The sequence below is a fragment of the Schistocerca piceifrons genome, chromosome 6 (genome assembly GCF_021461385.2).
Source record: "Schistocerca piceifrons isolate TAMUIC-IGC-003096 chromosome 6, iqSchPice1.1, whole genome shotgun sequence".
NCBI classification, from domain to species: Eukaryota; Metazoa; Arthropoda; class Insecta; order Orthoptera; family Acrididae; genus Schistocerca; species Schistocerca piceifrons.
Genome location: NC_060143.1, coordinates 371,441,537 through 371,464,537, shown reverse-complemented (window position 1 = coordinate 371,464,537; position 23,001 = coordinate 371,441,537).

The following is a 23,001-nucleotide window of genomic DNA, read 5'->3' as shown; positions in this document are numbered from 1 at the left end:
TGTGTCTGTGTGTGTGTGTGTGTGTGTTTAGGTGTGATATAACATTTGTGCTGTTTTGTGTGTGTGTGTGTGTGTGTGTGTGTGTGTGTGTGTGTGTGTGTGTGTGTGTGTGTGTTATGGTGTGGTGTATATATATAATTTTTTTGTGGGCTCTGCTTATGTGTATGTGTACATGTGTGTGTGTGAGTGTGTGTCCACAAGGTGAAGAGGGAAGAGTTTTTTTGTTTTATCTTATCATTTCCTTTATTAATTATAGTAGCGAGCCTGTGCTGATGTGTGATTGTTCATTTATCACATCTCCAGAATGAGAGATGTCTGTTTTCTGCTATGGCTTTCTGGATGTGGAAGTTTTCTTGTATTTGTATAAGATGTTTGTCATGGTTGCTAATTCTCATTATTTTCATTTCTTGTTCCATGTTTGTAGGATGAAGGTTATTGTGTTTAGAATGTTCTGCAAATGTGGAATGGTTTGTTTCATACTTACAACATCTGATATTTTCTTTGTATCAGACGGTCCATAAGTAAAAATTATCAATATACCGTAATATTACACGCAACTGAGGAAAACAGGACTACAAAAGTTGAAGATGACAGTAAGTTGTGTTAATGGTCATAGATTTCGCCTTTCAGACTGCCAAGCTGCTTCACAATACAACCGTCTCTGAAGAAATTCGAACCGACTGTCAACGATAAGAAATGCAATATTGTTCTTCACTTAAGACTCACATGCCAGGGTGATACGTACGATGGAAAGGAACCTCTTGGTTACTACAGGGCATCTATGCTAAATTTCCACAGTAGAAATTAGGAACACTCTGCAAACATTTGCTAACAGGTGGCTCTAGCAACTTACTCTCTGGGTAGCTACAAATATGGGCAATTTTGTCGTCTTAAATACAATTGAATATTTTAAATATCACTTTTGAACAGCGTTCACTTCTCCATTATTTAATGTATGGACCTCAAAAGAAGCAATTTGCCTTAGTAGCTATAGAGCAGGTTCTGAAAGGTATTGACACAACGTTCACATCGATTTACCATAGGGAATCAAAGAAAGAAACCAAATACATTACATTACACTTACTCTCTGTGCCTTGACTGACACATATGAATCAATGTGCAAAAATAAATTATTTGAAGAATCTCCTGTGAAAGGTAAAAGAAGAGGATGTGACGCTTTAATTATAGTGCTGTGGATCAGACACAATGAAATTCATTCCATGTCATATTGATGTATTGCATACTAGTGTAATAAAATACTCATCAAATAAAAAAGGGTTTTGTGCCTCCAATGCTGTCGAGTGTGAAACACAAATCATAGACAAATTTTATGGGTCACCACTCAACAACACTAAAACATTTTACCCCATCAAGAGTGAGGAGTGCAGCAGACGTTGTCGGCAGAAGGCGAGGCAGCGCAGTGCGTCAACCCCCGCCGGTAGGCACCAAACGGGTCCCAAAGAATTCAGGCACACGCAGTGTTCAGAAGCGGATGGTCGTCCAAGAATTCTCTCGCTAAAATATTGTTGAACCAAACTGTTATTACCAATGTGACAGAAAGCTAAATATATTGTAGATTCGCTTGAATTATACTCATAGCTTCAGCAACGAGAGAAAGGGGCGATAAAAATTTTGTGAACGTGTGCTTTTGGGTACCAGTCGTCGTATTAGCTAGTCTCGCATTTTACTTCAAGACTGAGGTCGTAGACAAGAGTGATGTACTCTGACTGCAGTCAAGACTTCCTTTGGGAAGTGTAGCAGTCTACTATGTTGCCAGGTCGAGAATATTGCCGAACATACATTTCAGAGAGGAGCATGACTGTATTGTCCACCTTAACGACTCGGTGGCCAATTTTTTTTGTCTAAGACGGTATCTACAACACATATTGCACTCATAAGAACTAGAAGAATTAAAGAAACAAGATTAGTTTATGAGAGCAACGTTACCGATAGCGCTCGAAGTATTCATTGTATTGTATACGTGTGGGTCAACTCCATCCAATGCCCACTCAAGGAACACAAGGATACACAGTCTAGCTTCAATATTATAAATAGGCCTCAGTTTGTGGATGAACTCAGGTTCATAATAATTTTGAGCATTTAGCAGTGCTGTACTCACTGGTGTTAAACTCGTTTTCAACCAATGATTCCCACAGCTACAGGAACACTACTTGTGATTCCTCTTAGACAAAATACTTACGCAGTTCTACGAGACGAAAAGATCACCCTGACACAAACTGTGGGAAGTTTGTTTTACAACCTTCATACCTGGATAAAAAGCTTTTCCTGTTTGAGACATCTGTGAATGTTGCTGCATAAGGCGATTTAAGAAGAAACGAAATTCCTTCAGCTACGCCAATGTTTAAAGAAATCGTCTTAACGGCGCTAAATTGTGCTTTGTGAATCGTTTACCGACCGTATTCTGCCGCATTTCGCTGGTTGGAAGGCAAAAAGCTTACTGACATATTGCACACGAGGAAAAGGGGGACGAAATGTCTCTCCCACTGGAAGGTCATGTTGCTTAATTTAAATGATTACAAAATCAGGTAAAACAAACAGTGACGTTGTCAGTATAAGCACATTACTGTTGTCAGTATGATGTTCCACCACCCAGGGCCTGTAATGATAAAGGGCCCTTTTAGGTCAAGCATGTTGAATACAGAAGTGGAAGAGAGAGCACCACTGAATTCTACAATCCACATGCATTGCCTACACACAGAAATTACTGTTACACTATACCAATGGAGTCCAATGAGTGAATTGCATATTTTCCAGTGAGAAATAGCACTTCGCTACATTAGGTTACTTAAACTGGTGTCACTCTGGACTAGAATTTATGGTCAGCGACTAAGTGTAAGGGGAATGAGTCGGATGCGGCCTTTACAACAGTGAAATACTTTCCTATATTATAGAAGCGAATATTAAATTTGAACTATAATGCGAAAATTGTGAACTTGGATAGCTTATAATGAAATTATTTCTGTTTATTGCAAAGGAAAACAAATCATTTTCTAAAACATTCTCTGTCATAAACAACTTGAAACAGGTCACATCGACCAAATCATATGGAAGAACTGACAGCGACGTATATTGGAAGGCAGTAAGATCCCTTGGCTTTTGGCTTAGCAGTATTCGACAGCCATTTCTAGGTGCAAATAAATGAAGAAAGGCAGCGCGCTTTTGTTATCAAGTAACGTCTTCATCAATTACTTTAGATTTAATGTAATCTACGAGTAATTGCTGATGTTTGATATTAACATGAAAAGGATTCAGTAGACAGGGAAAGAACCTGTTCTTGGGCAACTACCTCCATAATGACCAAAAGGCCTTAAATGATCTTCAAGCACATGGTCACAGCAGCGGTATGAAGAATATGATAGTAATAATGACGGTAATAATCGATTTATCCGCTAACTTCACACTTCACAGTGGATTTTCTCGAACTAAGAAATTTCCTGAATTTGTGAAAATTTCAAAATGGCTTCACATCGAGGCTATGATGCCTAGAAGAGTATTAACATCCTGCTATCGTGAGAATAGGATAATCTCCGCATCAGAAGCTTGCTTCTACTTAACCAATTAATAGACTCGCATTTTTTTCCGCCATGACTAATTTTGTATGCTAAGAACATCTACGTTACAGCACACTCCTGGGGCTGGGAAATGTGGCCACAATGGTCTGGTGGAACGAACTATCACAAGTGCAATGCGTGGGGTTAGGCATTGACTTTTAAGAGGCACAAACAGATTTACTACACCTCTGGTAACCTCGAGAAAGACATTATAATCCAGAATCCGCATTAAACATCACGTTCCTTCATTCCCAACTCGATAGAGCCTATTGTCGCTCAGGCACAAAAATTAGTATCCTCATTTTAGATTCAAACCTAGCATCTGTTAAGAAAAACCGATGCTTAACATTTGATTTTTTTAGTTAACAATCTGATTACGTGTTGTGTTCATACCTCCATCACAGAACTTCACATCATGCAGTTCATCTTTACACGCATACACACTTTGCTACTTCTGAAGGGAGGTATATCAGACAACTTTCGTGGTTAGTTAACAGGAATGAAAGGGTCTTGATAAGAGTCTCGGGTTATTACAAAAACTGTCGTCTTTTAATTTCAAGTTTAGATTTGGTTACTGTTATTGGCGAAAATTTCGATAATTCATGACTCTTCGCGGCTAGTCAGCAACATGATATGATTAGATTAGATGAGATTAATAATTGTTCCATAGATGATTTGGAATGTGTTATTTTAATCAAAGGTATCTTTACATATTGGTATTCAATTTCTTTACAAAAATTTTTTACTGTCTCTCTCATTCTTTTTATCTTTATTTCTGTCTGTCTGTCTGTCTCTGTCTCTTTCTCTCTCTCTCTCTCTCTCACACACACACTTTTTTATATTTATTTGTTTGATGTGCTCGACTATGCGTGACGTCCGGGAATGAGTTTCTTAGTATTGAGTACAGTTACGAAAGAAATATAAGAACAACTATGAGAGTTACTGATTTATGACGCTTAGTTTGCAGTCAGTTCTGAGTATTATCAGTAACTACGCTCCAGTCGCTAAACCTGGTTACAGAAATGCGAATCAGACGCATTACGTATTCCAGGCTGTTGCAGCCGCGTCTTTGAGAGGCCAGCTATGGTCACTTCCCAGCCCGCAGTTGGATCACATCGGTTTGTCTTCTTCCTGCTAGTACTGTAACTGAGATTTGGCAACTCTGTGATCGACGAGTTACTTCCTGGTGTGCACGGAATTAAGCCTCATAGTCATATCCATTGAAAAATCTGAGTTAATATCACTTGAGGTGTTACAAAACATTATAAATTTACGGTTTTCAGCCCAGGAAAGTCGTTGCATGTGGAAATCGTAATTAAACTCGTCCTTTAAATAGCAGTTTACGAGTTCTAGCCACTATTGGCCCCGTGAGAGGATTCGCTAGCTCTGTGGTGACGTACTGACTTCTGAAAAAGCGTCTGTTATGATTCGCTTTTCCATTCTCGCTGAATGTAACGATTTTATCACTTCCGTGAAAGAGCTACAAGCAGTCAGATCAAACATCGATAAGGAAATCGCAAGAAAATACTTTCAGCTCAAAACGGAATGGTGAAAAACTTACAATGCTGCACAACAGGTAGCGCGTCGTTCCGCTGCTGAGTAGAAAATTTTGGGTCTCTGGGAATACATAACTTTATTTATGAAATGCCACGTTTGGATACCTGTTAAGTATGGCACAGCATACCTATTAAACACAGACCCAGTCGAAATCTAAGTGAGTAGTATTTACTAATTCGTGCTGATAGATGCACGCTTGTGTACAGATACTCAGTTTCATCAAAGAGACTTTCGTCGTAAGGTTATGTAAGGTTATCGTGGGTAGTTTTATTTCATTTCTTATAATGGAGTGCACAATTTTCGTAAGGATTCCTTTAATGTTGTTAAAACAATACTAAACATGAGAGAGAAATTAATCATCAACGATATATGCGAATTCCCTGACACTATCTATGACAGTCTGACAATGCACATGCAATTTATTGATTACATGCAGTTAGAGAACTTGTTCTGAGTCATAGCTGTCAAACAAGATTTGAAGAAGGATAAAATGCCACTACCAAACTGACTATTTTGGCACGATGTGCTCTCCCCATACATAATACAAAAGCTTCGAGATGCGTCTGCTGCCTGTTCGTCTATTAAAACTGACAAGAGCACAATGTCGCAGAAGTTAACCCTTTTTCCACATGCGGCTATTTTGGGTTGACAAGTGAAGGGAAATATGTTCAAAGTTCTGTTAAATTGGTAACTTCAGCAGACAGCAGTACTGCGTTGTAAACAATGTAGCAGCGAATGCAATAGAACTCGCGACGTCTTAATCTAGCTAAAACGCCTCTAGACGTCGACAATAGTTCTTCCAGAACTTCCACATTCCACAGTGCTGTGATATTATCCATATGGCCGGATCTAGACTTCTGAGAGACAGACAGTTACAGCTTTTCTTTTGCACTACAGGACCTTTTCAACAAACAGATAGCACAATAGAGTAGCTCAACTGGAAAGGAACACTTTCTATTTAAATGTCTGCATCTTACACTGTTGGAAATATTGTGTAGGTGGCAGTTACGTGATTTTATTTCGGTGATTACAAAATAGAGTCGAATGTATGCACTGGGTAGCCGAGGCAGGTAGTTGATGGTGATTCAAGTAAATGAATGTACCGAACATGCTGCAAACGACTACAGGGAACCTGTATGACAGAAATCTTATCGAGTGTGCCGCAACGGTGCTATGATAGAAAATGAATCATACAGAAGAGGCGTTGGTGGCCTGTTGGATTGGTGATAGCTTCCTGTGATGATGGTCTGGTTTCGATTCCAACTTCTGCTGTTGATTATTAATAGGGAGAGACAGATTCTAATCTCTTCTGGCTAAGCCTAGTGAAGAACGTATAATGGCATTGTGGTCTGAAATTCACATTAAACATGATATTCCTTCTCTACCAAGTAGACGTAAGGTTGAACGACAGTAAAGTCACGAGTGGCGAAATGTGAGAACTCTATTACCAGTAACCTTTCTTATACCAGTTATTTATTTCTAGTGACGAAACAAACGCTATGTAGGGTCACAGGACCCTTATTCCATCTTTTATTTGAGCTTCTGTATGTCGATAAAATTGGTTCTGAACTTGGAATGCAACTCAGACCGCCCTTAACGTGGAATTTGATCCCTTCGTGACAATACAGCTCGACTACAATTTGTTGTTTGTTCAAAACTGCAGATTCCTCAACATCTCCACATATTGCGCATCAATGGGTTCGAATGCTGGCCTGGCACTAAAGTTTTCATTATGTATTATCAAGTTCTAGCATGAGAACGCCTGTCTGCTGGTGGATAATAATTTTGATTTTTGAAGTATTTTCACTCCTTGTCAACACCAACGATATCTGACGGTTTTGACTCCTAGTGAGACACAGGACTATTTGAGAGATCACTGTAAGATCAAGGATGCTTTTCCGAGCTTCTGGTGGAGAAAAATTCGGTAGCTGACGTCTCTTTGTGTGTAGTCAACAACGGTATGTGTGGGGTTCGATTCCCAGTCAGCACTGAACTCTTCGTCATATTATTTCTAGTTTAAACATGCTCACATGTCGCTGCTGATGTAACAAACCCATATTTAACGCTCGTTTTCTCTAGAATATATGAGAGCGATAGGTTCCGGGTTGGAATCCTGGGAAGCAAAAAATTAATGTTTCGTCTCGTCATTTCAGTTAAAACATCTAGCTACTGCCGAGAAAATCCGATATGTCACAGTTGATTGTGCTTCAATAACAATCCGATTAGGTTCTGGGTTCGGATCCCTGTCCAACACAAAGCTTTACCTCAAGGCATTTCAAGTAAGTTACCTGTCAAGAAGCAATATTTAACATCTCTCGTAGTTCGTTAACAGGGACAATAGATGTTGGGTAGGAATTCGCGTCCGTTAAAAACGTTTACGTTATGTAATTTAAAGTTGATATTTGCTAATTGATACTGTCTAAAATCGAGGTATATCACTCTCTGCATGCCTAGTCAGGGATGACTGTTAGATTCCGTCAGTCACGAAATATTAGTCTGCATGACCTTGGTTTGAATCCATATGCAGAACGAGACGGTTCGTCGTGTCATTTGAAGTTCATACATATTCTCAACTAGCTGCTCGTGAATAATTTAAATTTTTAATGTCATTTCGTGTTAAATAACAAGTATGGTATGTTACTTTGAAGAAGAAATCATGAATACGACGAACTTACTAGGTGCATTACCTATCTGACGTAATAATGAGAGTGGTAACATGTCAGAATGTCATTTATTGGAATAAATGTGAGCTTACAAGCCTTAAGGACAGTCATATCTGTGATAAGGTGTTCCCTGATATTTATAGTATCGTGGTATTACATTACATTTTGAGTTATAGCGTTACAGGGCCGAGTTTTCTAGGGGCGACTTGTTGGAGCCATTTTCAATAGTCAAACGACTGTACCAAGGAGCGTTATGTGGGTTGCATGCGAATCAGGCGAAATGCAATTCAAGTCGTTCGGGTTCTTTTGAGCACGACTGTACATACCTGCAATCTTGGCACACAATGAAATCCCTGTACCGAAGTGCTTTAGGCCGGAACTGTAAGTTGCACAGCAAAATGGTGAAGCAGGTCAGTAGACTGCTCTTCTTCGCTTTGACTCCTCTAGCAGTGTGCAACAGGACTGTGGTGCGGGGATCGAAAGTACCCGACGTAAGTATACAGCAACACTAAATATCAAGGCCTTACCGAATGATATACAGATTGTTACTACGATTATAGCAAGTTGAAGCTTCGTCATGTTAATAATTAAGTAAGATATCTGAAGTAAGTTGGTATCGACAGAACTTTATTCTACGGGAATAGTCTCCCATCATCGGAGCTCTCTGCATTACAGGAGACAAATATTTCTTATAAAATATATTTATACCATGTACGGTAGTGTTTAGTGAGTATGTGACTTTATCTGCAAATAGAAATAACCCTTGCGTTGCATGTCCACCATTTTGGCGTATGCTGTGGATGATTTTTCTAAACATTATATACTAACATAGGTGTAAGATTTTTATACGTGTACATATATGCAATCAGGATGAGAAATTTTTGCTAGAATATGCAATTGTCAGAGTCAATTGCTATGTCTTCTACAACATAGATACTGATGCCCGAAACTAATGCGATGGGACAAAAGCAGTGTATGTCATATACACAATTATTAATACGACATATCTGCAGTTTCTACTAGCGAGAGGAGGGAGATTTTGTGGCCAAGGCCAGCAGGTTTTGCAGCTGTCGTTGAACACCCGAGTGGAGTCAGGAAAAGGAACTCGCTAAACACAGGTAGAATAATTTGTACGTAAGAATACTGAAAGCAAGATAAACGGAATAAGAACAGAGTGTACTATTAATGGCATTAATGACGAATAACAAGAGTGATATGATAACAAATTACTAAGTTGCTGGTTTAATTCATGAATTAAATAACGTAGAATAAAAAATTACAATTTTTATGAAGTAAAGCAAAACAGTTAAGACATTAGTCACATTATATAAAAAACAATATGTACACAGAAGCTGGCGGCAGCAAGAACTGACATTTTCTTAGATCCGAATCCGAGAGGTTCGAGTCCATTTGCGCTGCAAATTATACTGCCATCATTTGTCCATACGATTTGAAGCAGAGAATTTCGAAACCACGTTGTTAAAAATGTTTAACTTTCAGAAGTAAAAGTCCTCTCATTTGTCAGACATGACTTCGTGAGTTTCCTCTTCCGTGTGAACATATCCGATCTTTTCCTGTGTGACTCGAACTTCACACTTATTGGTCTAGATTTTATAGATCCAGGGGACCTACGTCCCATTCTATGACTTCTTACTGTCATTCAATGCCACCTGCAGGCCTAGCTTCTGACATACAAAATTCTTCACTAATTCGTCTGTATCCTCTCTGCTATTCTCTGGCATCCCCAACAATCTGAGAGTACTGCGCCTCTGACATTGTTCAAGATCGTAAGATTAAACGTCAAGTTACCGTTCAAGCAATCTTACCCTGTTCTGAGTTTCTTTTAACGATATGTGCGAAGCACAGAACTCACCAGCAGTCAGATGCAGAGTTTTCTTTATTAGGACCGTCACTGCTGCGGTGAAAGTATCAGTGACGGTCTGGACCACAAGGCCGCCAAGCGTTATTCCCTCGGCAGCGCTGACGCAGAGTCGCAAGTGTCTATCAGTGGTATCCTCGTACGTTCCGCACCTGAATGCACCAAACGCCACGTTGCACATTCCAGTGTCCCAACTCTGCCAGCTCATCTCGACGTGTTCTGTCACATATTTTTAGTCAAAGACATCTGTGTAATGCTTCTGTTGGAGAATGTTAAGTATTCCCAGAAGTTCTGCACATCTATATGGCTATCTCTTTGTAAGGCAAGGCACATGTAACAGATTAAGGGGTGGACTAGAGGCGTACGTGTGCTCTGATTTATAACCGACTGTACTACGCACATCAAACAATAACGGAGATAAATCAGCCAAATATATGTCCAAAGGTATCAAATGCATAAAAGAACGTGCCAGATATGTATCCTCTATAAACATTCTAAAGTAGGCTCGCCTGCCTGCTGTGAAGCTGCTCTTTCAAGCATCCAATCAATATACGGGCATATAATTACAGCCGGTGACACTAACACAAATTCTCTATAGTGAAGTATTTCCAGTATGAAATTCAAGCGGATGCTATCTCTTTCAAATATATCGCTACTTCAACTTGCTCTTACCCATCATACGGGCAATAATCACTCATAGACATGTTTGCTATAAAATACCCAGAGTAATAGGTACCTCCCAAACATCTGCAACCAATATGTCTGCCTATGACACAATTTTCATGGCATTCTCACTAGAAACAAACCACAACTTACTACATATCGACATTTTAAAACCATTAATATTCTGAGCTTGCAACCTATGTGCAAGGAGTAGTTTGGGGACGCCTTCTATTGCCACTCGGGCAAAAATTAAAAACGTCAAATGTCTACTAACAATTTTACTCAGCCATATGACATATATCCTCCCCTAAGACAGGAAAAGTGAGAAGTAAATCTACACCTTGACTAACTGAAGAACTAAAACAGCTCATGAATCTGAGATGCTGCACATCGGTCATGCAAATTAGGTCTTACAACAAAATTTTTATTGCTTATAAGTAGAAACGGAACAAAGTTAGTCAAACTACGAGAAACGTTAAACTCAAGCATGCCCACACACTAACCAATAACAAAAGCAGACAAGCCGTCCTATGGAAAAACCTGCCTAGTGTCGCTATAGGTAAAGTAAAAGCTGCTGCTGATCCTGTTGTCCCAGGTGAAGAACTGAACCGGTGCCTCACATCACCTACAACAACTGAACCGCACACTCATTGATTACTTCATGGTGGTAAACTATTGCAGCCATGAACAATTCTATAAGCGTGTTACTTGCAGTACCAGCAAAAAGGCTATCGTACTTATGAGATTAGCACCTACCGAACATGATGGTATCACAGTCCAAATGAAGAAGCTTATTATTGACCCGCTGCTGCCCACTATAACAGATATCTTGAACCACTCCTTAACTACAATTTCCCCTGAGGCCTGGAAGCAGCGACTAGTTAAGCCAATAAGTAGGATGGACGTTGCCACAGCACCTTCCAATTACAGACCCATTTACGGTCTTCCTGCACTCTCCAAGGCTTTGGAATACATAGCTAACAATCTACCCAACCACAAACAACCTACTAGACGGAAACGGATCAGGTTCCCGCAAACATCGCAGAACAACATCAGCCATAATATAGGTAACAGATTACTTGTAACTTGGCCATGGATGCACCAGCGGTGACCATCATGTTCTTCTTAGACTTCAGAAAAATCTTTAATGTTGTCAGTTTTCACATTTTATTTGCCCTGCTGTGCAGTGGTTTCACTCATACGTGACGCGTCGCCAGCAGTGCGTCAAATCTGGCACCACCTCAAAACCGCATTGGAGGTAATATCAAAAGCTCTCCTTCATCAAAGAGTTTAGGAGAAATAACAGATGGTAACCTGAATAAATTGGGCTGAACAATTAACTGCAAAGTGCTAGAAGGCGTCGCCATCTCTCTGTGCCCTACAAAAATATAAAAATCTATTGCGATTTGACCAGAAAAAACTTGTAGAAACACATACTCTTCAAGTTATTGATTATACCGATGCTATTCTGCAAGGCCTTTCTCAGGAAAGCACACGGCATCAGGAACTGGTTATGAACATCTGTGTCCGTTTTATTTATGATGTTTGACTCTTTGATCGTATTTCACCATCATTACGTACAGCTATCCCGCCTGCGTGCAGACAGACTGAGAGATGTCCATACCCTGTGTCTTCTAGGCTGTCTTGTCAATGAACTCACTCCCTTGTATCTCTCATTAGTTTTAGCGTTCTTGTCTGAATAACATGGCAGGAACACCGGTTCCAATCAGAGCAAAATCTTTTCTGTCCCACTCTATTGTTCAGCCACACTCTCGAAGTCCTTGTCAGTAGCAGGAACCCGACTCTGGAATAACCCCTTACAATGTATTAGAGAACGGAATGACAGCTCCAGTTTCAAATGACAGTTAATGACATCCTTAATGAAGCTTCAGTAATGACTACGATTGTCCCTGTGCGCTATAGTACCGCTGTACATCAATCTTTCCAACCACATATTCCTGATTTCCCAGTATTCTTTCCTGATACAGTCTCCTTAAACTGTCTATCCATATATATTTTGCACACTTACCAATTCTTGTTATATCTGCCATTTTCATTATTGTTGCTACTGTCATTATAATTATTAATGGCAGCAGCAGCAGCAGTACTAAAGGTAAAGCCCACAAAAAAAAAATGGCTCTGAGCACTATGGGACTCAACTGCTGAGGTCATTAGTCCCCTAGAACTTAGAACTAGTTAAACCTAACTAACCTAAGGACATCACAAACATCCATGCCCGAGGCAGGATTCGAACCTGCGACTGTAGCGGTCTTGCGGTTCCAGACTGCAGCGCCTTTAACCGCACGGCCACTTCGGCCGGCCGTAAAGCCCACATTAACTTCATTAGGTCAGAGTATTATTTACTCACATTGCCTGTATAGTTACTCAGTTCATTTTAATAATATATGTCGTATTAAAATTTTTATTCTTAGATAACTATTACGTAAAAAGAATGTTGTACGTCTGAAACATTTGTCTGATGTAAGAGAGGACTTGATGACCCTAACCCGACCACGTTAAATAGAAACAAATAAAATAAATAGTTATACACAAGATATGCTTCGTCCCAAATGAGTATATGTGCTCATTGAAACAAGCTCAAAGAACATTTACATCATGAGATGCAATTTGAGAGGAGAAGGAGGAAGTAAAGAGCGAAATAGACCTGCACAAAACCGATTTCTTTCAGTTGAAACGGTCAAGAGGTTAATTGGCGCGCTCCCTTTAGCTGCGGTCACAAATACGATAGTTACGCGACTCTCAGACAAAAGGCGCAACAAAATCGCGCACAGTGCCGCGTAAAGAGGACGCCGTTGTGAATGAGCAAAGTTTGGGCTTATTGACGAGAGCGCGGTCAACGTTCCTCGGCGCAGGAATCTCTGCGCTTTTGTGAGAAGCGCCCGGCCAACTTTTACACGGCGCGGTCGCCGGCTGAAATATTTCATACGGCGTGTGCCGTCCGGCCGCAATAGCGACTGCGCCCCAGGGGCTCATCTGCGCACGTCGTAAAGAGGAGTGGAAGGAGAAGGGAAGAGAAGAGAAAACAAACCAGCAAAGCGGGCGATACGGCGGCGAGATACACCTACACGGATCCTCTGCTCGCTCGCCTGTGGCACTTCTAGTCTCGACGTGGCGGGGCAGAGTTTGCTTTCACCTTCCTCTTTTGTTCTCTCAACGTACAGAACTCTGTTGAAACTGCGTCGAGCAAATATAGTTTTTAACTGTGTGCCCTGTAAGGAATTTTTGCATTAGTGGTTTCTTATATACGGTGGTATTCTGTAGATATGTATAGGAGTGCCTCTGGGATCTCCTCCCAAATCCCTGAACAGATTTCAGTGAAATATGGCACTTAAAAAGCAAACTTCATGATTTGTAGCCCTTTGGGATTTCCAACATCGTATCTCCTATAGCAGCTAATATACAGACAAACGTTTATTCTTCAACCTCCGACATATAGGCTTCCATGCAGGAGAGGCATATTGTGGCAGTGATGTAGGCCTGTCTTATCGACTGTGGGTCTGAAACGATTTTCGAACGCCTTGCATGTGGTCTGCACTACACAACAGGTGTCCTGTAATAGTAAGGACCTGCCTAATCCACTTGCTTTGCAGTGCAGCTTACACTTCAGAGGCAGAAAACGATTTTCAAGCAACTGCCATGTAGGCTACCCAGCAAATCAGACATTTGTGGCAGTAGAGAGAGGGTTCAAGAGAGGGTGTATTGAGAGAGAGGTGTCGCGAGTGGAGGGAGAGAGAGGAGGATAAGGAGGAGATGGACTGAGGGAGTGAGAGCAGGAGCGGATACAGAGAGAAGAGGAGGAGGAAATTCGTAAGGAGAGTGTGCAGGACATGGATGGGGAGAGGGAGAAGCAGGGGAGAGAGGAGGAGGAAGTGGACAGGGACAGAGGATAGACGAAGTGGGTAGGGAAGATAGGGGGAGGTTAACAGAGAGAGATAGAGGTGAAGATGTACGAGTAGATTGGTAGAGAGGGGAGGTAAGAGGGGTGGAATGATTTGGTAGAAAGAAGGAGTATGTGAAGATTGAAGTGGGAGGATGGTGTGGACAAACAGAAGGGGGGATGAAGAGCAGGATACCGACGGAAGTGGAGACGTCTTCTATATGCATATGCAAGCAAGCTGTAGGGAACTGTTTAGTACTTATTATTGAAGACTGACTCAAGTCAAAATATGTAGTAGTAGAATAAAAGGTGATCTATTGAACAACAGTCACAAATCAGTGGCTTGGGAGACAGTTGGGGATGTGTGGTTAGGACCCACCACTGACTTCAGTATGATGTTAGGTAAAGATATCAACCTGAAAGATTGTCTGAATACTGCAGTACTTAACTAGACGGCCCATTGATACAGATTTTTGTGTGCTACCATTGAAGAACAGGCCGCCTAAGCGATATGTGGTAAAGTACGATATCATGTGTGTAGTAAAGTGCCCCTCACATCCTTTCTCTCTCCCTTTCCTTCTTTCCCTCTCCCCTCCTGTCTCTCTCTCTCTCTCTCTCTGTTCGTTTAGCCAATTACATCTTTCTGTAACTTCATGAACGCCAGTTTCTTATTTCCTGAGCCATCTCCCGCATACTTTCGAGATTGAAATCCATTACTTCTGTGATGCTACTGATCCATGTCATCCTTTACTGACCTCTTCTCGTTGTGTCTTCTTTCTTCCACAGAATTAAGGTGTTTTCCAGCGAATCACGTCCTCTTAGCAAGTGCCCATGGTAAGTTAGTATTTGTTTCGGTATCAGACCTTCCAATGACACAGTTTGGTTCTATTTGCTATAATACTGCCCTATTCGTTGGCTTCGCGGTCCATGGAACTCTAAAGAGCTTCCTAGAACACCAAAATTCAAAGAAGTATATTTTTCGCAGCTCAGCCTTTCTGTGGGTCATTTGTCACATCTCTACATCACAACTGGAAAGCCGATAGCCGTTGATGTACGGATATACGAATCATTCCTGTTTAAATTGGTTAATCACGTGCACAGTGTATACTGCTGCAATTATGTGTGCTCTCCATCACAAGACAATGCAACACGATCCAGGTGCCCGTGGTACCAACAGTCCCTTACTTATCAGTTGCAGGCTTCCGTTTACGAAGTTGTTTTACAACTGGCTACGCGCAAAGAACCTTGTACACAACGTAGTTTACCGCTTCAGTGACAAAGGAAGTGGCAACCACCGTCAGTTACGAACGCATTCAGTAGTGCTTCTTGTGGCCAGTAGGAGCTCTTCCTTCATCTCCTCTGGAACTGATGTACAACGAGTCAGCAGGTAAAGACAGCAACCATAGCGCCTAGTTGTTGTTCACAGTGAAGCCCCATCCTTGCTAACTGTCGTCTCGTCTGGCAACAATTCCACACCAAGTAATTCCTTGAGGCCCCTCAGACTTTTCTCCACCCAAGACTCGCTGCTGTGGGCCACTCCCACAACTCATTTCGCACAGTTTCTTCCGGTTTGTATGCTCTACAGCGGCAGACTTTACTTCGCTGCCCATGTCGAAGGACGGCCACAACCACAAGCCATGACCGCCGCCACAGCCATCCGCACTCTGCGTTGACTGCCGACGACGCCCTGCACTCATCGACAACGGAAACAACGCTGTCTTCTGAAATATGTCGCTAGTTCCGATCCCTGCACCGGACTTCCCACCAGCCGTCCTCTTTGCCCCCAGTTCGGCCGCGGCCAAGCTCGAGCCTTTCAGGTACCTCGCTCCGTCCGTCCTCTCAGATCGCGAACATGATTCTTAATTTGAAAGGATTTTCTGCAGATGCAGACATCGACCTTGCCGTTAGACACGGCTAGTAGGCCACTTTCCTACTGCCACAACGCGGTAGTAAGGGTTTCACTTCCTGCTATCTTTGTTTTAGGAAGCTAAGTTACTGCTTAACACAGCACATTGTTGGGACGAGAGAAAAACCAGCACAACACTTTTGTCGCATGTACGTCACGGAGATCAGACGAGCATTAACAGCTGTTCTTTGTTCGGAATGGGAATATAGATTCAGTATCTACAGCTTAGAGAGCCGTCCTTTACACGAAGAATCCCAAAGCTGTGCCTAAATTCGTGGAGTGATTATGGATTTGTGATGAAACAAACGCAATATTGACCAGTGTACTTAATTATTGATAATATAAACAGTTCTCGTACTGGCCACGTTTCAGACAACATACGTGATATTACGTTAATAAAAGTTTTTTAATGTTTGTCATGGAATCATACTGAATGGTGGTGAATAAACCATACTGAAGTAATTATGAAGATAAAAAGTAGTCATTGTCTTGTGTATCTCTGTTGAAGTGTACAGGGTGAAAATTACTAAAACCTACAAACTTCAGGAACGGATTCCTGACGGAAATGGAGGAAAGAAATTCTATGAACATGAGTCCGAAAGATCCTCGTTGTCACTGTAGATGGCGCTGACGAATGAAAGTTCCTAAGGCCACGTACCATGTGTTACTTGTGTGTTTGCAGGTTGTGTGGCTGACGCAACGTATCATAAGCAACAGAATGGTCCGGCATTCATGTCGGTTCTAATGGCTCTGAGCACTATGGGGCTTAACATCTGTGGTCATCAGTCCCCTAGAACTTAGAACTACTTAAACCTAACTAACCTAAAGACTTCACACACATCCATGCCCGAAGCAGGATTCGAACCTGCGACCGTAGCAGTCGCGCGGTTCCGGACTGAGCGCCTAGAACCGCTAGACCAATTCATGTCGGGAAAAAGCCTAAATGGTGTCTGGTTGCGACCAAGCAGAACGGTCGAGATGCAGTAAGACTACACCGAAACAAGTACTCTCACAGATACCAGCAACAACACACAACACTTCAACCCATTTTGGGCGTTTGTGTGATGACGAGACCTTTCAGACAGGCAAATACGTGGAGGCGGCGGATTGTGGGTACACCGGATTTGGAGGACTGGCTTCTACAGGCAATACAGTGGCTTTCCAGGTCTGGTGTAAATACAGTTCGCCGCCTCCCTGCACGCTCATATGTATGAAAGAACCCATGATCAAACAAACGCCGAACAAGACAAGGGCTTGTAATGTTGTGTGACGTGGCTGATGTCTGCTAAGGTACTTGTGTGACTGGGTAACCTCTTTTGATGCTAGTCAGTTGTCAAGATGAGCATTACTGCAAAGGGAATTTGATTCTAAAGCATTATGTCAGGGTGAAAACACTAAATAAATTACTTTTTCTCTCTTAACAACATGTGGGCAGGGTGGGTTCTTCCTTGGATCGGGTGTGAGGTAGAATGAAACAGCATTTTTACATAAGATATTGAAAATTTTGTACAGTGGTTTCCTTACTGGACTGTTCTGGCTGGGAGAGCGGCAGCTGTGTCGTTTGCGAAGCCTTCTGCTGCGTGAGCGGCGGCGTCGGTTTACGCCTGGCGGTGCGTATCTCGTGTCGCCGTTTCGCCCAGTTGACTGGAGATGCGCATCGTGAGGTGGCCCGTTTAATTATTGAGAACAAAGTCGTGAATCGGATGCTGATACCTTGGATGTGGTGTCCCAGTGTTTCTCTTCTCTATGCTGCCGCGTGTGTCAGTGTTGTGCGTTGGCCAGCGGAGCAGCGTGGCGGGGGAAGGCCAGTGCCCCAGAGTCCCAGACTCAAGCGACGGACTCCAGTTTGCCAGTGTTCAGCTGTCAGCTCTTCATATCCAGCTCACAGGTGAATGCTGATGTGAGGCCGTCTCCTTTCCGTCCTCACGAGTCACCGGGGTACATAAAAATCAGTCTTCAAATACCTTCTAACTTCTGCCTTCTGGCGGCAAGGCTGCTGCTTGCTATTCCATTACAGCGGCGGACTTGGGGCTTTGTGTACCATGTACTCCCTTCCTGCATGCCAGTCTTCAGCACCGACTCAACTGTACTGGAACTTAACTCGACTCGAAACTGAACTGAAAATTACTGTCGGGCCCACTGCGTCTCGCGTATTTATTTACTTCAGTTCACTGGAGGTGAACGACTTCACGGTTATTGAAAAACTTCTCGAAGAATCATCTTAACGTCTGTCATTGGCTCTTGGAATGTAGGCGAGGGCCTTTGATCACATGTGACAACTGAGAAACGTGTGATCCGGTCGGGCGATCCCTGACGGCTGAATTGACAGCTTCCACTTACGTGGGGAGGGCGATGGCTTCTCCTGAACGTGCTGACTTGTAAGCGCCGGCCGTTGCCACTGCTGCTCTGTCCGCTGTTTGCCAGTGTGTAACTCTTCTAAACTAAACTAAGTTTTTCATTTATTTTCTAACTTCTACTTCACTTCACATTGAATTCACTAATTTATTTACTTATCTTAAGTAACACTCAACACTTGTTTTGGTACAGCCGTACTGCCTCTCGACCGTTTACATTTGGTTTGACGTACGCAGACTCTGTCTCGGATTGTTCTCGACTTGAATACCGGAACATTCTGCTGCTTAGAGTACGCTGTGTCAGTCACACAGCCTGCAACACACAAGGAACACACAGAACGTGGCCAGAAGGAACTGTCAAACGTCAGCGCCATCTACCGTGGCAACAACGCATTTCCGGACACGTGTTCATAAGAAATTTTTTCTTCTACTCCAATTCAGGAATCAATCCCTGTAGTTTGTCAGTTTTATTAATGTTCACTTTGTACACGCAAAAGTTTATTTTCAGTTGTGTCTTGGTCAAAGTCCAATCGAATGATCACTTACATAGAAAGAAGTATTTAAAGCAAAGTCAGCGAGCAAAGTAAGAAGCGATAGCCTTTGCTGAAACAGGTCGCCGAAATATAGTTCCAAAACTGGTGTTTTTTTTAAAGACAGAGTGATGTGTTAATTAAATATGAGTAAAATTAATTTTACTTCTGTTGAATGAAAATAGCTACAGCGTACATTACGACGGAATTTGAGTGATAGTACAGAAAAACCGGAGAGATTCAGTGAATTTAATGAGGCGCCATATTAAGTACTATCTTTCGTTGTCTAAGCAACGGAGAGATTCAACAAGTAAATTGCGACGACTTGAGACAGACATTTGACTAGAAGAGTTACCCTTTCCCCCAGTTCTGTCTCAAAAGTGACCAACTTGCAAACTATTATATATGTGAGGAGCCGACAGCGTACGCATATCAGTACATGATCAGGGTAAGTATAAAGTACAAATACACTGTCATTTTCGCTTCGTGTAATAACACTACAGTGGCATGCCGTTGCGTTCTTTGACCTCTGCGCTGACTTAACAGTTGTACAGGGAGCTACAATTCAACATGGACTCCGAATCGCGGTGCTACTGGGCTTTTTTCCATATTAACAGACATTGCACAACTGTATTTGTTGAGTGTCACAGCTAGTACGAAATGCATGCTACATACGCTTCGTTAATTTCAATTAAATCCACATAAAGATGGAAGCATAATCGTTCAAGAGACGTAGAGAAAAGATAAACTTAATAAATTTTTCATGATGCGGGGCCACAGTCATATATATTTCTTTAAAGCCAGTACAGCCATTAGACTGTGGTTTATTTACAGTGTTACATTTACACCTACACAATCATGATTTCGGCTTCAAAGTGCCATTATCAAATGTTTTAAGTGTTATACAGTACCTAAGATGGCATACTGTCGTATTTACAATACACTATTTTATATACGACAATATGCCATCTTAGGTACTGTATAACACTTAAAACACTTGATAATGGAACTTTGAAGCCGAAATCACGATTGTGTAAGTGTAAATGTAACACTGTAAATAAACAACAGTCTAATGGCGGTACTGACTTTAATGAGAAAAATGAACTGTCTTTAATGATTTTTGCGACACAGTCATATAATATCACACTATGTTGTATCCTGTTTCAACCAGACACTGGTCTTATTCAGACTGTCAAAAGACGGAGAGTCGAAACATAGAATCCTTGTATCTATAAATTTTGCCAAGTAAATATGTACATAATCATAAAAACGAATATCATACCTATAAGCAAACAGTGCAAGACCCTTCTGGGCGGAGAGAAATATATTCTTTGTCCGTTGATATATGTCTATATTTGCATTAGGAGTGTCTACATCGATAGATTTTACAGTTGATTTCAACACAGTAACGTAACATGATTGTGTAACTCGCTTTTAAAAGACTACTAAAATTTTAAAATTGTACACTAAATTTCAGAATTTATAGCGATAGGTAATACTAATTGGTCACTTTTTATTATTTTCATAATTCAAATGATAGTAACGTGTCACGATTTGGTAAAAACGAAAATTCCAACAGTGACACATTTCTTGTTGTTCGTTACGACTTACATTAATACCTAATTTTCATTATTAGTTATTGTTTTGCTGTTAGAAAACTTTGATTGTTGCTGAGTACTGGCTGGATTTTCTATTGGACCTTGTTTATGTTATCTGAGAATAGTGGAAGTAATGGAATAAATGCGATTTGCCAGTAACGTACTTATGAGCAACAGTAATCGATATACACGCCAGATTGTCTTCTCGAGGTAATATTATTGGTTCTGTGTATCCCTTTTTGCTTCCGCGTTACATTAAAGCATGTAGAAACTCAAACCTATTTGTTTTGCGTATTTTTTTTCTTATAAGTATTTACAAATATAGCGACACTGAATCCTACAAAACTGATAAAGTAAACCCTGCAAATACTTGAACGATCCTTAACTCTTTTGACTATGTTCCTGTTCGCTGCCTGCCAGTGACGTGAATTACGTAACTTGGGAAACAGCAGCACCGGGCTATGCCGTCGTTCCTGAACATTCGCACAGACAATTTACGAACTCGGTGCCACTCTCTGTCCACATCGATGGACGACGGATCGATCAGATCAATCACGCTCTGCAAATACGTGTCAAACTGGCGGGACGACACGGCTCGGCAGCGAGGCGGGCCCGCCACGTGTGTGGAGCTCGCCTGTTGACACACTTGCAACGACCGTCACTACATATATATCTGAGTAGAATGATGTGCGGGCCCCGTCCACATCTCAGTGGCTAAAAACTCAGCTTTCGGTAAGAACCAAAGAACTACACTGTGCAACACCATTGAAGGATTATTTGTTGGAAGCCCCGAATTGTCTCCCTCTGGAGCGCAGAAATTTTAAATCTGGCTCGAAGCTGCCAACAACCTTCCTCCGTGCTGATGAAATTGCAACGTCACGGTTGACCTGGGCGATGCTTCAAACAGCAAGGTGTCGACCAATACAAAAGAAAGGCCAGAGCTTAGAAGTTTATGTGAGGTGTAAGGTGGGTTAAGGATGCCACATTGACACCAAATTCCAACACAGTTTTGCTCCATGCCACAGCGGATATTTTGCACGATGGAAACATCGTCACAGCTCCTATTATCCACGTTTCACCTCCTTGACACCTCTGCGATGGAGGTCAGAAACGGGGCGCAAAGCTTTGAAATCACGCGGTTTTCTTATGGATAGTCAAATTAAACATTTCAGATACATCGCCGTTTAGAATCGACAGGGAAATTCCTCAGAGGCAGTCATAAATGGCGCCAATGGAAACACCCCTTACCTTTGGTTACTAATTCCACATATTTCACTGTCGAAAACAACAAATGTTCAAATGATCATATGTGTGTGTAATCTTTTTGGACTTAACTGCTAAGGTCATCAGTCCCAAAGCTTACACACTACTTAACCTAAATTATCCTAAGGACATACAAATACACCTATGCCCGAGGGAGGACTCGAAACTCCGCCGGGACCAGCCGCACAGTCCAGGACTGCAGCACCTTAGGCCGCTCAGCGAATCCTGCGCGGCACGAAAACAACAGTTTACCGTGCGGTGAACAACAAGATGACGTTTCTGGCTGCCTCGACAATGCTGACATCCACCGCACGGTTAAACCCTTCTATAAGCGCGTAGTAGTGCTGGAACCTCATTGAATCCGAACTGACCCCTTTGGAGTGTATCATCAAAGCAGTTCTTGCTCCAGTGTACAGAATCGAACCATTAGGAAGCTTTCAAAACGATTAGAAAGTCACCCAAATTTGAAAGCCATTCCAAGCAGCAAAGGGTGTCTAAGATTTTAAGGCCGCGTATTTCGAGCCCTCCTATGAGGTGATCAGAGGGGAAGGCAACACTGATACGCGCGTGAGTAAAACCGCAGAAGGTCCCTCTAAGGTCCACCCTAGTGCGGCTACACCCTTCGCGCCACCCACACACCTTTGTCGAAAACTTTAATAAAGGTAACTGTACAGAGACTTGGACACCCATTCAGCAGAGTGACTGACGCCTCACGGCTGCTCTACCGCCTGCTTGCAGGCATGTGGAACGTAAGAGGTGTCGAAGGAATTGCCTGCTCTCAGGCGCTAAGGCAGCAGCGGAGGACTGCTCGGCTAAATGGGTGTCCAAGTTTCTGTTTACGTACCTTTCTAAGGTGTCCAACAAAGGTTTGTGGGTGGCGCAATGGTTACAGCCGAACTGTGGGTCTCACAGGGAACTTTTGTCATTTTATTCATTCACGTTTCAGTGTTCCAAATCCCCCCGCCATGATCACGCCACTAAAGGGCGCATATCAGGAGACTTTAAAAAGAATAAATATCCTCTCGCACTTGGGATCAGTTTCAAATTATGTCGAATGAATCTCTTTGAACATTTCCTATAGCCCAATGAAAATTAGCTGGTAGATGACGTCTGTAACT